We start from the raw sequence: 17866 nt of genomic DNA, 5'->3' as shown, positions 1-17866 counted from the left end.
GATATCAAAAAAGTACTCCAGAGTGTTGTTCAGCATGGGGGTGAGTAGAAAATGAAGGCTAATCATGTTTTGGGTGTACTATTCCTTTAACCAGTGAAGTGGAGATGATCAACATTATTTAGAAACATTTTACGAATAAAATGTGATTTTGCTAATAAGTGTGATCTGCATTAATAAATAACAGTTTATTTCAAAGCACATGAATTTATTTTGCCTTTCTTTGTTCTCATAATTAATCACTGCTTGAAAACATTAGTGAACAAACAGCTTTGTAAATTAAAGGAACACACTAGACACTCTAGGTTAAAGTGTTGGTTGTAGGACTAAAGCATAATGTTGTAAAATGAAAATAACAAAACAAAAAAAACAACTTATTGTTTGAAGATTTCCATTATTGAAAAATGGAAAGAGACAGAACTTCAGGTTTACTATTACATAAGCATTATTAGCACACAAGAAGAATACGTTTCACTTGTCATGCAGGAAGCTTTTTCATTGCAATATGTCAGAAAAACCTTGTTTTTATTTTGAAAACATGCTAATTGAAACAGATTTCACCAGCATGTTGTACTCCATTTTGGGTAAGACACCCTCAGAATAATGTGTGAGTATTAGAAATCCATTTCAATTTGCATGTTAAAAAAAAAAAAACATGGCTTTGTTGCGGCTACTGTATAAAACCTCAAACTCAACACTATTCCTGACATATTGAATTGAAAAAGTTTCATCGATGGCAAACGAAAGGTCTTCTAACTTGGAAACAAAGTCCAGCGGATTGTTTTTAATTTTCTTTTTTTTTGGAATGACTATGACCTGGATGACTGAGAATCTTAACCAGCGTACACAAGAAGAAGAGATGCAAAGATCCACAACTTTGGTTGATAGGATAAAAATCAGTGTCTATTCCACAAAACTGCTAGTTATGCAAAGAGAGACATTTTTGGAAAAAAGTCATTAGGAAAGTTTGTCAGAAGAGTAAAATAAGTTTTACTTATCATGATAAAAATGTCTTTGCTAAAGAAAAGTAACACTTCAGTTTAATAAGCATATTGCTTTTGTCAGACCTTGTGGTTGCATCATCATGCTGTGGGGATTGTTAACATTAATAGGAAGAGAGATAAAGGTAAACACAAAACAATGCTGGGGAAACAGCACAGGAAATTTATATTTTGTTGTGCTAAAGGTAATTAAACTACATTTTAGAAGGTCTGAATACATATGTACGCCATTTTTGTTTTTTTTTTTGTCTTTCAGTTTACAATAATGCATTGGTATAAGTGCATTAAATATCTACTCAAAGGAATTAAAGTTTAGGATTATGATATAAAAAATTGTGAATATGTTTGATAAGTTACATTATGTAATGTATATAAATTGATCTAAGAGTGAGCTTAATAAATTAATGTTTAAGTGAAATACCAATGTATCAATGTACCAAACCAGGTCTAAGCAAGAAAATTATAGTCTACTATTTCAGGTTAGAACTGGAAAATATTGCAGATTTTCTGTTGTTTTCATGGTGTTTTTAAATTCACCATGTGACCATTCATTTTCTTTGATGTGGCTCTATTTGCTGCATAATCAGAGGTTTGGCTCTAATGTGCCGAGATGGGAACACTGTGTGACACACACTCAACACCACAGCCCACGCACAATCTGACTTGGCTGTCCTAATGTGACATAAGGCTGACAGACACACACTCTCACACAAAGCTGCGCATGTCTGTATGAGCAGAAATGTTTTTGCAAACGCAGTAACATACAGCAGATGTCTGCAAGGTCTCTTCCTAATGTAAACATGATAAATGAACAACCAAAGACAATGCAAAGCACATGCGCCATTATTATATGCAATAAGGGTTTATTTTTCCCCTCGTACTTTTTGAAATACAGGGATGAAAGCATAAAATGAAAACTCAAATGACCCCTTGTAGAGAGACGATACATGATTGAGTCATCCAAAGCATATTACATATCTTTTAAGCACATTATCTAACATAATTTTTGAACCATGAAGAGTGGATTATAGATCCAATGCTATTGTTCTGTTTTTTGGTACCAAACCCTGCATACAGCTAGTACTTTATATATCAAATAACTTAAAACATAAACATTATTTTGTCCCTGGTGCTTCCCAGAAATCAACTTAAAACACATTTCAAACCACATACTGTATAAAAATGGGCCTACAGTATGTAACGCAAAATCACCAACGATATAATCTAATTCCTTAATTAAACTCATGCACAGTCTGGTATGTTCCTGGATTCACGCTAGTCTGAGTAATCCTCATGAATTCTGCTCTCTGAGCAGCAGCCCCTCCCCGTCCTGAAAGAGCGGCCATCACTGTCCTAAGCAGGGCAGTGTAAACCCACCGCCTCCAGGAAAATCTAATGACATGCACACTTTATCCGATCATGTGGCAGAGGCAGACATACAAAACAAGAATATACAGCAGCAGATCAATACAGACTATGTTATAGAACATAGGAGGTTTTGCCTTGGAAAGACAGTTAAGCAGATTAGTTCTGAGCTAGCTTTCAGGTCAGAAGGATGAAAGATATCACATACAGACAGTAAAAACTCTATCATTAGTAAATAAAGCTTATACATCCTTCCAGGATGGTTTCATAGATAAACAGAGCACCAGATATAGCTGCTGTACTACAGTATATGGGAGACAGAATGATGAAAATCAGCTAATAGGGAGCAGGTGTGGACAGAAGCAGCTAGAAGAGAGCTAAGGGCAAAGCAGAGGGGCACTGTGGGGCAACAGTGAGAAAAATGGAAATACAATGGTGCTGGGAAGACCTATTATAACGTAAAAAGGAAAATAAGTAAGGACTAAGAAACACAGAATTGTCATGGTCTTGGTTCTGTTGTTCTTTACTTTGCTCCTTGTTTTCTAGTTTTATTGGTTTAATTTCAGTTTTGTTGTAATTTCTAGATTTATGTTAGTTCTCATGTTTTTCTGTTGTCCTCTGTTGCCCTCTTGTTTGTGTGTTTTCCTTTCCCCTTGGCTTCCTCGTTGTCTCCTCTCACACCTGCTCCTTGTTAGCTCGTTAGCCCTCCCTTTGTCTCTGTCAGCTATATATGCTCTCCCTCTGCTCTCACTCTTTGTTGGTTCCTTGTCTTTGCTGTTGTCCACCTACCTCGTCTCTCCCTGGCTCCTTGTGTTTGGTTTCCCCAGATGTCTCCATAGTTCTGCTTTGCTTTTGATTATTAGTTGGATTTTTGCATTCCTGCCTTTGTTTACTGTTTTGCCCCATTAAACTGCTAGAAATCTCCCCAGCCTCTCAGCCTCTACATTTGGGTCCTCCAAACCACAATCAAACCCTGACAAGAATGACCAATAGGGAATAGTAGAGGATTGGAAAGAGACTGGAGGAATTTAGATGACTACTCTGCAATGGGAAAACCTAATATAAAGATAATAGAAAACCATAAATATGAAGAACTACAGAAGGTAGGTACAGTAGGTTCATCAGGCACACAAATCTTCTTCTCCAATGCTGTCTTCAAAATCATTTCATTTCAAATTTCAGAAAGTTTACCACTACTGCCCTGGGTCGTTCTCCTGGCTTAGGTTTAAGAGGCGAGGCTCTGTGTGCTTATTGGCTGTGGAGCCAGATGTCTTCTGGTAAACCTAGTTCCTTCTTAAAAAGATGGGTTAAATATGACACTATAGAGTCTTTTTCGCTTCCCTCCAACAGACCGAAGATACGGATATTGTTTCTTCTTGCTTGGGTAATTCTGACCACATCAAGAAGAGTTCTTACAAAACATGTTGAACTAGACACTGTGTGTGAAGCTAATATAAGAACTCAGTGATACCAGTAAAAAACATGTTCCATCTACGGGAAATAAGAGCAGACCTGACTGAAAAAAAACACATGAGGTTGCTCGCTCTGACCTTGCATACAGAGATTTATGAGTAAACTCAGTCAACTTTCACCTTGTTTTTCCTCTACATTCACTGATCTCTTTCCACATTTGTCTTAGGTCACATCCTTGACTCTTCATATGCAGTCGCCTTCATAGCACTGTCCAATCTCTCATTAGTTCTTCCACACTTTTTATCGAGGAGGTCTCTTGCCTCTGATTTGATCAGAACTACTTGCGTAGATGTGTTACAAATAGGACTGGAGGCCTTCCTGTTAAATGAGTAGCGGTCCATGGGGATGATCCGGTTATCTAACAAAGCTAAAAACAGAGCAAATCATTTCCCAACAGTGTAGGAAAATGACACCACTTAACTTTTCCCAGAAGTGGCACAAAAGGAAAGATGAGACATTTTCACCACAAAAAAGGAAATAGCTCACTCAGGAAGTAATAGGATCTTGACTCCATGTTGGAAAAATTCCCCAACGTGTCCTAAATCTTTGAATTAATAAAAAAAATGAATTAGGTGAAGATAAAGTGTAAGGTTCTTATAATGTAGTTTTAACCAAAAGCCCAATAAAATAGTTTCATTTCCCTCAACAATATATTTGTTTACTATATGATAAAAGCCTTTTAGCAGAATATTAGCTGAAAACTACTGTTTTTTTTTATTTATATATATATATATATATTTTTTTTTTTTATTATTATTTAAACCAAGCACATTTAAAAACAGAAAACAGAAAAAATTAAAAATATTATGTACAAAGATACTGTACAATATCGATGGCAAATAAAAACAGACATCTATAATGCTAAAGCTGGTGCTATAGGGTTGGATATGTGCAGATATAATAAGAATGGCTTTGCGATTAGCGCTTGATGAAATTACTCTATATGGATGTCAATTTTAAGTAATAAAATCTAGAAATTGAGCTTCTGTAGTTTTGAAATATGGGGGTGGAAAGGTATGCCCTTTCTTTAGAAAAGGTCAAAATGACAACAAACTTTAGTAAGAAGCCTATGGAAGTATCTTACCCAAGTCATGATTTACATAGAAAAATAAAATTGGCCAAATAATGAGAATCAATACTAAACCTAAAATTCTGGATTTGAAATACCAATATCAATAATAAAAACCAGTAACCTATACTGTATGTAGTAATTAGTGTAGTGCCGATGCCATTTTTTTTTGGCCTCGATACTGATACCAGATACCTGGCTGTGCAGTATCGGTCGATACCGATACCATCTGTTTGAAATTGATGTGTGTGTATATATGAAGAACTGCATACTACTTGGATGTAAAATAATTGCCAGCATGGCTTTGTCAAGCTGCTGCCTGCATATGTGAAGCAGGAAAAAGACTAATACAAAGTGAATCCACTAGAACTTTTTATTGCCTACCTGGAAATGGGTGACAATAGTTGAATAAACTTTTGGCTCTCAAAATGGTGTCGGTGCGCTATTTGTCGGTATTTGCCAAGACTGATATCACCATTTTAGTGCAGTATTGGGGCCCCGTCCGATACTGGTATCGGTAACTACGCAACACTGGTAGTAAAACAATACTACTGAAAAAAGAGCTTTGCTTATAGCTATTTTCACAAGATGGTAGTAAGCCAAAATATTTTCTGAATGTAAAGGCTTAAATTATTTCTCACTCTGCATTGTTTTTTTTTTCCCTAATAAACTGTATACATAGATGTCTTATGGGATTGTCTAAATATCTAGACATTATTTTGAATATTTTTTTTATTTATCATAATCCTGCCCTAGTGTCTAAGACCACAGATTTGACATTTCCTTATGTTTTACAAGTATACTACATCTGATTTTACATAAGTAGCTCTGCAGCTGTGGGATAAAAAAGCTTCTCTGACTTCACGTGATACTTTCACTCAGCCTTTATTTTGTAAGGTTTTGAACTTTTAGTATTCAATAAAAATAATTTTTCAATTCACCATTCTGATACCGGTATGTTGACATTTTGGGAAAAACTCCAATAGCAACACCCTAGGCATTACAGAAAAAAAATTATGATGAGTAATGGAGAAAATACAGAAATCTTACTATCTGGTGTTTTGTGTTTATGGGTGATGATGTAAAGCTTTTCTCAGATTCAGTATTCCAGGATCATATGTCATAAATAAAATAATTTGAGATCATAGAATCCAAAGCAGATGAAAAAGACAGTATCTTGAATTTTGAGATAGAAAAAAAAAAAAAAAAGTTAGCTAAACAAACCAAACTCTCATCGCAGTATAATGTTTAACCTGTATCTGAAAATGTCATAGTTTTTGCTCTGTTTAAGTTTTATTTTTGAGTTTTCATTTTGTTTTTATTTTCATTTTGTGTTATTTGGGTTATTTTTTATTGTATTTGAGTTTTTAGGTATTTCTTGTTTGGCCTCTATTGCCCTCCCGTGTCAGTCTCCTTTCCCCTAGCTCCCTTCTAGACTCCTCTGTTCACACCTGCTCCCAATCTGCTGATTAGCCTGGTCTCTGTTTCCCTCTCAAATATATTCACCTCCTGCTCACTCACTGTTGCTGGTTTGTCATCATTTCTTTGCCCTCTGCTTATTGTGAGTATTCCTGGTTTTCAGCCTTTTTGGATTGTGTGGATTTATGTTTTTAGATTTATGCTTCTGTTGAGATTTTTTTTTTTGGGATAATAAATCTTCAAACAAACTCCTTCAGCTTCAGTCTGCATTTGGGTCCTCCTGTCGAACCTCCAGTCCACTGTGACAAAACACAGGGCATGGAAGTCATGTCAGCAGTGACTATTTTTATAAATGAGATTAATAAATAGCAGATCAAAATGTTTTTAAACTGTCTTAAGTCTTACTGCCTTTAGATTTTACCAAAAATATTATCAGCATACATGTAAGAAAATGCATGAAGCATGAAAAGCAGGAGCCAATAGAGTTAGATGTGGTACAACAATGCATGTAATCATACCTGATGTAATTACATGCATTAAACTGTCAACAGTACAAATAGTTTTACTGACATCAAAGACCGGTGTCATTTTTCCACTGCATTAAAATTTAATATTTAATTATCAAGAAATACAATTTAATAAATAACATATTATATGAGATTGTGTACCTGAGTGAATGGATCAAGATAGTAAAAGCACAGGCAGAGTAAAATACATAACTGTGAGACATTTATTTTTTAATACAAGTGAGAAACGGAAAAGAATCTCTTATCAAGGCAGGAATGATTTATCTGACACGTACAGTTCTAAAACTAAATTAAAATGAGTTGAAACCAGAAATATCTATTTGATTTAAATATATATTTATATTTTTATACCAATCAAAGTGATAGTTTTGAAATATATAACATATATAACCAACACTGGGTCTGTATGTGGTAAATGTGGCGATCTTCAGTCCTCACCACATGGGGTTAAATATCTTCTGTTTTACAGTAAATTATGTGGCTCCTGGATTTGCGTCACTGTGGTTTTATAGCCGGCTGTAGGGCCAGCAGGGTCACATACTGCAGCCGATCTCACAGGAATACACTGTTAGTGATGAGCTTTGCAAATGCTTTTTTTTGTTGTTGTTGTTTTTTGCACAAAAACTAAATGATTAAACTGTAAATAATTACTGTATGGTAAAAACAAAAGTTTAAACTGTTTCAGACTGAAGTTGTCAGAGAAAACCAGCAGTTTTATATTTGATTTAGTGGTATTTAGGAAAAAAAATCCAACTAATGTCCCCACTGGCTCCCCTGAGAAATCATTAACCTCATAAGTAAAGCAAGTAAATACACATGCAGCTATTTATATGACTGCAGCCAATTAGGGGAGAGATTATGAAGTGTTTGAGGGAGCATAGGAAAAACCAGTGACAGTCTGTTTGGAAAAGAAATACATCCTCATTATAGGACCCAACCCTGCAACAGATTTTTAGCATTTTCTATTTAATTAGAAATTAAGGCCAATATGATGAATTAAAAAACAAAAATTTCATTAAAGTTAGAAAAAAAAAAAACTCAAACTTTACAAATCAATTGGTGTGCTCTTCAAAGTTTAATGTTCCAGATACAGAAGGCATGCAAGATTACATGTGCAAACATCTCTGTTGACTCAGATTACTAAGAAGTCTATAAGGTCAAATATTACTGTAGCTCCAATTGGATTTTTCTACCTTATTTAGTTTACTTTCTGATTTTGATCAGTATATAAGTATCAGATCAATATTTTGAGCAGTGAAGCCAAATAATGAGTCCCTTTGTGCTTCTAAGAAGCTGGTAACACTGGGGAAACACACAGGGAGTAAACAACATTTTATGTACCGGGTAAACTTGACAACGACAATCGTGTAAAAACATAGGACAGCCCATTAGAGCTGTATTTTCCAACATATTTAGACACATGGATATTTAATGTCAACTTTAACAACTCTGAATTTTGTAATTTGTGTCACACCACTATTAAAACTAGGGGTGGGTATTGGCAAAGAAGTCACGATTCGATTTGAATCACGATTCACATGCCACGATGCGATTCTATCACGATGTATCATGATACTTGAAATATTGAGATGCATCGCGATATTTTCACTGAACACTGTAAGAAAAAGATACAGCCATTACCAGTGGCTGACTGGCTGGGTATGATCTGGATAGTGTCTTCAATTGATACATAACTGAAAGCAACTGAATTCATACATAGCTTTACTGAAATGACTTTTGGAGGTGTTGCCATGGAAACAAATACTGGAGAGAAATATTACTATTACTGGTGTGGACATGCTGACAAAAAGATCTTAGGATTCATCAAACTTAAAATAACAAAATAAGGATATTCAGTGCCATTTACATGGCCTCAGTGGTCCTTTAAACCAATGAAATGAAAACATTCAAATGTATATTTCCCCTTTGGCAAATTAAGTGCATCATATCAATTTAGTTTTTACCTTCTTTGTTTTTAAAGCCAGAATGCATCTAAGCATCTGACTTGAAATGTGATGGAGCCGGGGGGCGAATTTTCTCTGTCTCCTCCTTATTTTGTTTACGAATGACTCGTCTCAGTATCCCACGGCCGGAGATGCTTGTGACACAAAGCAGCGGGCGTCAACACATCCGCAGCGACATCTGCTGGACTGGAAGTTGTATTCAACTTGGTTTGGCTGATGTGCGCCAACCATTCATGTGTTTTATTTGTTCCTTTTTTTTTTTATAATCGATTCTTGCCTTCAAGAATCGATGCAGTAGATCACAAAAATTAGAATCGCGATGCATCGTCATGACGATTATTTTGCACACCCTTAATTAAAACTGTAATAAAAGACAAAAAAAAGTTGTCCTAATCAATTATCCTGCATGTCAGGGGGTCTTTAAGGAAAATATGAGACCTGGGTAAGAGTTGGGTTGTAAAAAACATTTAAGCTGAAGCAGAATTTAGACCAAACACATGATGATGACCCAAAATTAAATCATCTGCTAAGGTCAGACTAAAAAAACAACTAAGTTAAAATCTGGAGATGGTGTAAAATTCTCTTCTGAAATTTATTGGTGTAATTTAAAATCGGCTGTAAACATAAAAATAAATAAATTATCTAAGAGTTTAACATTTTTTGTTTTTAAATGCAGTTACACCTCATTCCCTTGTGGTATCAATAATAGCAGTGACAGATATCAATAAGCAGACATCTCTTTCCAAAAAAAGTGGATATTTAACATTTTGGTATCTTTGCTCTGACCTAGCCTTATTAATGGAATATATTTTCAATCCAAATAATAAAGACATTTCTAATACTTTGTAGGACAGTGGGATTTTGATTTTTCTAAACATGAAAATGGTCTTTTTCACTCTAATCTTCCAGCGCTGCAAGACAGCGGAAAAACCTATGAGGTTAAATAATATTAAATTTCCCTTTGGGATCAATTGAGCACTTTGATTTGAATATAAAAATATATATTTAGTCATATTTGGTTATATTAAGACCCAATTAATCACATAAGTGTTGTCTGACTGCGTCTTAGTCACACCTAATTGTGACAACATGTGCAAAACAGCATCCCTGATTCATTCTTATCCAAATAACCATGAAGGTTCAAAAAATGTGCAAGATGAACATGAAAAAAGCTCAGTAAAGCAAAGAGGGTAATCTGATATAGATGCATTAACTTGATTCAGGTAAATGTAACTGAACATTTAGCTGGACTGGGCTAAACACACAAAACTGAGCCCCCTAAAACAAAAAAGTAGTCCAAATCATGAGAACACTTTCCAGCTACAATGTCTTTAAAACACAAAAAGCTGTAAACACATTGTCCCAGTTGTTTAGCTACTTGACAAAGTACAGCAGAATGTTTTTAAAATAGTACAAGAAACAATGTGGAGACTTTTTACAGGGTGACAAATAAGTTCTGCTTCCAATCGTGTTGCTTTTGTAACAGCTGCGGTACCGAATCAGTTGGTTTCTAAAGTCTGTAATCATTCGTTGCTCTCACGCAATTCGGCCAAATCGCAAAGATCTGCAGCACATGGGAGCCATTCTCTGGCTTGCGTGAGTTTGTGAAATGACATGTGTGCACGTCTTTTGCTCACTGCTGTTGTGTAATGCCAGGCCTTAAAATAATTTGATTATACTTCAAGGTATCCGCCGACCATCTGCAAAGCTTTAGCAAGGCCTTTTTTTTCTTTTTGTTTAGAAACACATCTCCTTCACACTCTCTAATCCATTTAGATGATTTTATGATCCAGGTTGGCTTACATCACCACCCTTTAACAAGCTGTAACATAGTTTTTCTCTGACATCCGTATCTCTAAAGGGGATTCTATCAGTTTAACAAACAAGAAACATTAGAAAAAGCAGAAGTTGAGAGATCCTAAATTAGGTTTGAGTCATTTACTGGCAGATGCACAACAGACTCACTGGTTAGACAGACCTTCATCAACTAAGGCTGTGAACAAAGCCAACTTTTCCAACTTAACATTGTACAGTCATAAACATTTATAGAAAATCAGCAAAAAATAATTATTTTGTTTAAGACTTGGATGCAAACTTTTAACAAAAGTGGAGCATGTTTTATGTCAACATGTGGAAAAGTTCTTAGTTTCTTCCTTCAGCTTCTCCCTGTTTAATCTTTTCTCCCTCAGCCAGAGCCTCCCGTTAAATTCACCTGTCTTCTAATTTCCCCATTGTTTGCTCCTGGTTTCCTCATTTTATTCACCTTACTTTCAATATTCTGTGATTTCTCAGTTTAGGTTTATATTCCCACTCTATCTTTGTTCATTCCCTTTGTTATATCATTAAATTCTTAAAACAGTGTGACACTGCGTTTTGGTACAAACCAGCAGATCATAACATTTTCTCCACCTCAGGTCTGTAACATTAGTTTAAAAAGTTAGATGGGACACAGAACTTACTGTATCAGACTTGTTCATCTGGAAAAAATGTAAAAATTCTGATCGCATGGTATAGTAGGGTCCGAATTTTAACATCAAAGCACGGATCCATCCTGCCACATATCAACCGTTCAAGCTTCTGTTCAATTGCGGAGTTCTGCACTATTGATTGTTATCATGTGCTAAATACATGAGGTACACTGTACCTAATAAAGTGGCTGAATGAAAGTCTTCATGCACATAAATGTCTTTGGAGATATAGAGCAACACAATCAAATTTCTAATTTAAAATAACCTAAAGATAAAAGTTTAATGTAGCACTATTTTGGAAGGAGAATATATGAATATATTCTCAGTACTAATGTTTTAATTTAAAAAACACCAGAATTAAATGCTTTAAGACTGCTGAGAATGAAAGCACACAGTCTGGTAAAGTAAACCAGCAAGATGACACTTTTTTTTTTCTTATTATGAATAAATGTAGTACTGTGCCTCTTGCCTCCATGTGACAAAACATGATGAAATTTGATAGATTTTCAAGATGCATGCATCAGCTAGGAGGGTACAGAGGTGAAACAACAGGGCTCAAATGTCAGTGTATCAAACCATGAAGTAAATGAAGAGATGGTGAGGAAAAAGGAAGTCTTTTGCTAATATTTGTTCAGTAATAGTATCAGAATAAGAGAGAAGTCCATTTATAATGATGATCAATTCTTAATCATTTGGTAAAATTGCAAATGTTTTGTTCTCTTTTTAAACATAAACTTTACCCTCATAGTCACACTTAAACGTGTCTAAACAGTAAACAGATTGATTCACTGAGCACTTTAATGTCGAAGCAATTTGAAAACAGAGTTACCATACCACCCGCCGCACATTTGGCCCTCCCTGAGTCCCACTCATTCAACTCAACAATTTGAACCACTAAACAAAGAAAGCACTTTATCTTGCTTCCAGGTTTAGAAAAATCTAACTAAATTGTACGCCAATGTCGGTAAATTATAACTGAAAAAGGAATTTATTTAAGTAATTAAATTCAAAAACAGTCACAACATATCTTACAGTAGGGGGCCAGCAGATCGAGTTCCCTCTCTGAGCACCACAGCACGCCAGGCAGGCTGAGATGGACAGAGGGCCTATTGGTGCTAATAGTATGCGAGCCTCATAAGTAAAGGCCCTTCACCATCTACAGATAAAAACCCCACCAGTTCTTGGATAAATAGAGCTGAATATGTCAATTACAGAATTAGAATAACATTGGATTATTAGAAAAATAGTAGCTACCACATTTTCCCTTCGTTTAAACTTTTTTTTACCTTTCATAAATAAACTTGGATAAAGAAATTTCGCTGTTAACTATCAGCTTGTTTAGCAGCTTTTTTAACTTTCACCTGCTCATGGAGCTTTTCAGGAACTCTATGCCAGATAACCTTCAAATCAAAGTCATTTCACCAAAACCACTTTCCTATTTTTTATGTAATATTTCACTTTTTTCTGAGCTCAATTTCTATTTTTTTTTTTTTCTATAAGTTGCAGGCTGTTTGCATGTACTGTAAGCTCTGCTGGTAGAGCTGCTATTTTGCAGCAAGAAGGTTCTGGGTTGGATTCTAGGAAGTAAGGAGCTCTCCTTGTTCTTTCCAGGAACACTGATTTCTTTCCTCCTTTTTTTTTTTTTTAACACTTTCTAAATCAACAGTCAGAAAATACTGCTCATATTTATCACTTAATAGTGATTGACTGTTGATTGAAGTAAAGCATTAAGCAGTTGATGAGCCATAGAAATTTTTTAAAATAAACATTGTTAATATAAACATTGGAATTTCACACTTAATTGTCAGTAGTCCACTTGTACACAATTTTCACAACAATTCAATTTAAGCATGATCATATGCCAGTATACATAACTTGCTTCCACTGCCTCCTAGTGGGAGAAAAAAGTGGTTAAGAACAAATCGGAACAATTAGACACCCAGGTCAGAAGTTTAGTTTTAATTTTATGTACAGCATCAGGCATATATTAGCACAATAAGCTATAAGAAAAATGGTGCAAAACAATACAGGATTAGGCCCACAGCATTTATAAAGGTGCATACCAGAATATAGTATTGTTATTTGTTATCTAGTTACTGTAACTAACCAAGTTAACTGGATAACATGAGGCTGAAGCTCTAACAAAAACAAAAAAAAATAAATGAATATGTATACCTTCTATAATAATGCCATTGATTGCTTAACTTCAATTGTGTCATGAGTGGAAAATCTTAAAGCTAAGATTATACCAGACTAAAGGTTAATGAATTAAGTTACCACTTTACAATAAGGTTCCACCTAATAGATGCTAATAAATAGTTTATAAATAGGTCAATCTGTTCAGCTATGCATATCCTCTAGCATTGGTTATGCTCAATATTTATTTCTAAAGTCATACTTTGCAAGACCAATACATATTATAGGTAAGAGTTCTGCCCTCTGCTTGGGTTTATTTTTACTTTCTTTGTGTTCTGTGTCTTTGTAGTTTATTTCTACCAGTGTTGGGTTCTTAAGTTACATTCTGTTGCCCCATTGTGCTTGTTTCCTTAGGCTTCCTCCTAATTGGTCAGTCCCACACCTGCTCCCAATCTGCTGATTAACCCGTCTTGGTTCAGTCTCCTCATATCTACACCACCTCTGCAGTCACTCTGTGCTGGATTGTAGTTTTGTTGCTTCCTCATCTTTGGCTCCCCACGTGAGTTTTCTCTGATGTTTGCTGATTTTTGGGTTCTTTGTATTTTTGTGTTTTGGATTTTTGGATTTTACCTCAGTTGCTTCATTAAATCTGCAAGACTCGCATCTGCCTCCTGGTCTCTGCTTTTGCCTCCTCAAAAACCTCGACCCAACCATGACATTATAGGCCTTTTCTTAGCATTCATAATCTGTTAAAATGCATAATAAATGCTTCGCAATGAGTTATAAAGTGATTTTGAATGAATAGGTAACATATTTGTAAATTTATTTATTAGCCATCTATAGGGGAGGCTCTACCTTTCTCATACCTGATCCAAAGTGGTTAGGTTATCCTGAGTTATTTTCTAGATTTTTGCTGCTATAAACTTAGGCTGATGGAGGACATGCTTAGTGTGAGGGATTGCTGAAGAGTCAATAGGACAATGCAAGTGAAAGTCATCAATGCAAGCTCATCCAGGAGCCGACTGTCTTGCAAGTCAATGAGTAGATGCAATTAATTGGTTTCTTTGATAGAAACTTTTAAACAATCTCCCGCTACTGTGTCTGTAAGTTTCCTTGAGATAACGTGTTGTGAACTGGTGCTATATAAATGAAATGACTGAAGTTGAATTAAACACCAAAGGCCTTATTGTAAACTGCTACCTTGATTAAATTGTAATGTTGCTGGATTCAGCATCATATAAATCCACCCTTCTACTTGTTTTAAAGAACAGAGACTTTGAGCATTTATTTTGTCCCATTTTATTGGTAATCCTTCCTCTGTTGTATCAGTTAAACATGTTTGCAAGTCTGTAAAAATGTGAACATGTGGGGATGTGGGGAGGATGACAGTGAAAAATAAAAGCAAGATTTTATCCCTTATATTATTGCACAGGCATGAATAAATATACTGTCAACCAAGTTGCCACAGCAACCGTGTCTTGAATACTAAGAAACTTTTTCAGTATTTCTCTGTGGGATGACATCAAAACAATTGCATGCTGGCACCGTCTCAAACGGCACGTACCAGGAAAGATAGACCGACAAGGGACAACATGCATCATTATCCGCACGTGTTGACAGCATATGGCAGAAACTCAACCTGCTGATTTAGCCCATTGGATTTAAAAAAGTTTTGAAGGTAACACTATCCTAATTAGATGCAACAATAGTAATATAAGGAGACTGTTTTTAAGGGTTATTGCTCATTAATACCTATTGACTAATGATTCCACTTACTGTAGTGGAAGTAATAAGGAATTATAATGAAACCTGCATTTGTACACAAAGTGTAAGTTTGCCAGGTTGCAAACTAATTATTGTCTTTATGTTTAACATGTTTTTTTGTTTGTTTTTTTCTCTCTAATGCAGTCCAGTTCTGGCAGCCGGTTGCATTACTGCTTCACCAACATTTATGTTATCAAAGTATCAGAGATTAAAAAAAAAGTTAGTTTTAAAGGGATAAAAATGTCCTTTCAAGCTTTCCTTGCAGCATCAAGTGTTTTTCATGAAAAGCTGCAGAAAACCGGTATTGGCTGGATTTGGCCTTTGACTACAGCTAACTCTGTTTACATGTAAACAGGCTGTGGTTTGCTCCATTCATCATTCATTACATCACCATCACACCTTTTCAGCGGAGCTGTAGAACGTGAAGAGCAACACGTGGATTCAATTGCACGTTTAAGCCAACCCTGATGTCAGGCTGTGATTTCTAAAAATCCAGATGTATGTGAACAAGGCAAAACGTCTTTATTATGTAACCATATTTGGGAGGGATACAAAAATATTGGGATTTTTCAGAGAAAATTACTTTTCAGGACAGCTTTGATTAATTATTGTGAGAGTCAGTGAGAGTGAGGGGGAAGTTATGAAATGGCAAGATGTATGAATCAGCTCAACTACAGTTATAGGCAAAATAGGGCTGCCAGACAGTTTTTATTTCTTTTTTTTAAAGACATTTTCTGGTTTGATTTAATAATAAACAAAAGCATGCAGATGACCTGCAGGCTTTGTTATGCATTAAATGTAAGTAGCTTTTGATTAGAGAGCATTGTGGTGTTTGGGGTTTTTCTTTCCTGCAGGCTTTGGTTTGTCAAACTTGGTTTATTTTGAATAGTTTTTGCAAACATTTCTGCAGATTTTTAGGGTAAAAACTATTCAGCGAGCCATTTTGCATGTGTTATTAAAAAGAAAAACTTACAGCATTCTAAAGTAAAACATTGTCAATACAAAATCTAAAGAATGTTCATGATTAATGATGGGGAATAATATTGTTGACTTGTTTATGTCTGGTTATAGTTAAAAGAGAATAACAGTGGTGACATGAAGGAACGGTGGAACAACTTTCCAGGAGGGGTCGACAAACAAAGCATATTTATTATCTGAAGCACATCTGTCCAGTTAAGGTCAGTGGTCATGATTCCACAGAAAGAAAGAGGCGAGGCAGAAAAGGCATCCATGGGACGGATCCAAGGCAAAAAATCCCTGCGGTCCCAAAAATGGCAACAGGCCAATTTTCACTTCTAGGGAGTTTGAGAAGATGAAAGTGAAACAGCTTCAAAATGTGCATCCCATTATATCTGGTATAAAACAGATAAGTAATTCAGAAATGGAAATAACATGAGTTGTGGTGCAACGGTCTCAGGATGTTAACATCTATAAGGGTGGTTAAAAAGTATTTCCCAGAAATACAACAGGCTCATTGCCAGATATCACAATGTTTGATGATGGCTGTTGCCGGCAAAGTTGCACAAAAATGTATTAGACTTGGAGGGGAATAACGTCTTCCCTAAAAGGTATAGGGTAATTTACTTCATAGGTAAGGTAGGCAACCTTACCAGCAAGTGGCCCTGTTAGTGAAGGTCTGGCCGGGATCCCATCTCCTAAAGTAAAAAAACAACCCCAAAAAACATACAATCACTTTAAACAGCTTCTTTAATTTCAGGTAAACTTAAACAATTAAAATTAACCCAGGATTTTATATGATTGTAATTTTTCATATGGGTCATACTATTATTAAAATGTTTCCTTCTACCCTATTTACTTAACTACCTTTTTAATTTATTTGTATTCACACAACTAATACTAAAAAAAACATAACTAATAAAAGAATCACAGAGGTGCATGCAGTAAGTAAATTAATGTTTTTCTGTTTTTATTGCATATGTAATTTAACAAGAAAAAGATGTTTATTTGAAAACAAACAACTGCATTATTGTGATGCACCTTATCCAAAATACCCCTGAACTTTAATGGTTAGTACATATGTGATCACAGTTTCAACTTCTAAATGAATTAAAACAAAATAAAAATCCTGGCAGTTTTTTACAGTCTGTTCAGGTTCAAATCTAAACATCATTTAGAGAAGTTAGCATACAGCCAACTGTAAGAAGCTAAACACTGAAAGGTAAGAAAACATTTTAATCCACTGCCTGCATTTTATTTATAAATCTATTTCATATTTACGTTGTGTATATCTAACTCCACCTTGGCTTAATATTTATCTCATTGTATTTTTAATAACAGATTTAACAATTTGTATAATAAAAAAGGTAACCTAAGGAGATCAAATCAGTAAAATATCAGTTGAATTGAGTTGAAAACATGTAATAGTCCTTTTAAAAAAAATTAAAGAAAAATTAAATACTTTCTGTCCCTTAAAATGTTTCTCTATAGAAGCATGATAGGATGTTGCTAATTAGTTATTTTTCTGTAGACATAATTAATCCAAAAATAGGTTAAAAGAGAAAAGAAAGAAAAAGTCAGTGTTGGTAGTTCTTCAGTTCGAATTGAAATAGGAACAGATAAGAAAACTGTGTTGATATATTTAAATGTAAAGAGTCAAAGGCACCAAAAGGAAACAAAAAAATATATTTTTAATAAATTTGAAGAAGTCATACATTTAAATATA

This window comes from Cyprinodon variegatus, unplaced genomic scaffold, assembly GCF_000732505.1.
Source record: "Cyprinodon variegatus isolate N-32 unplaced genomic scaffold, C_variegatus-1.0 Scaffold138, whole genome shotgun sequence".
Classification (NCBI taxonomy): domain Eukaryota; kingdom Metazoa; phylum Chordata; class Actinopteri; order Cyprinodontiformes; family Cyprinodontidae; genus Cyprinodon; species Cyprinodon variegatus.
The sequence above is the reverse complement of the archived record's forward strand: the minus strand, read 5'-3'. Positions refer to the sequence as shown.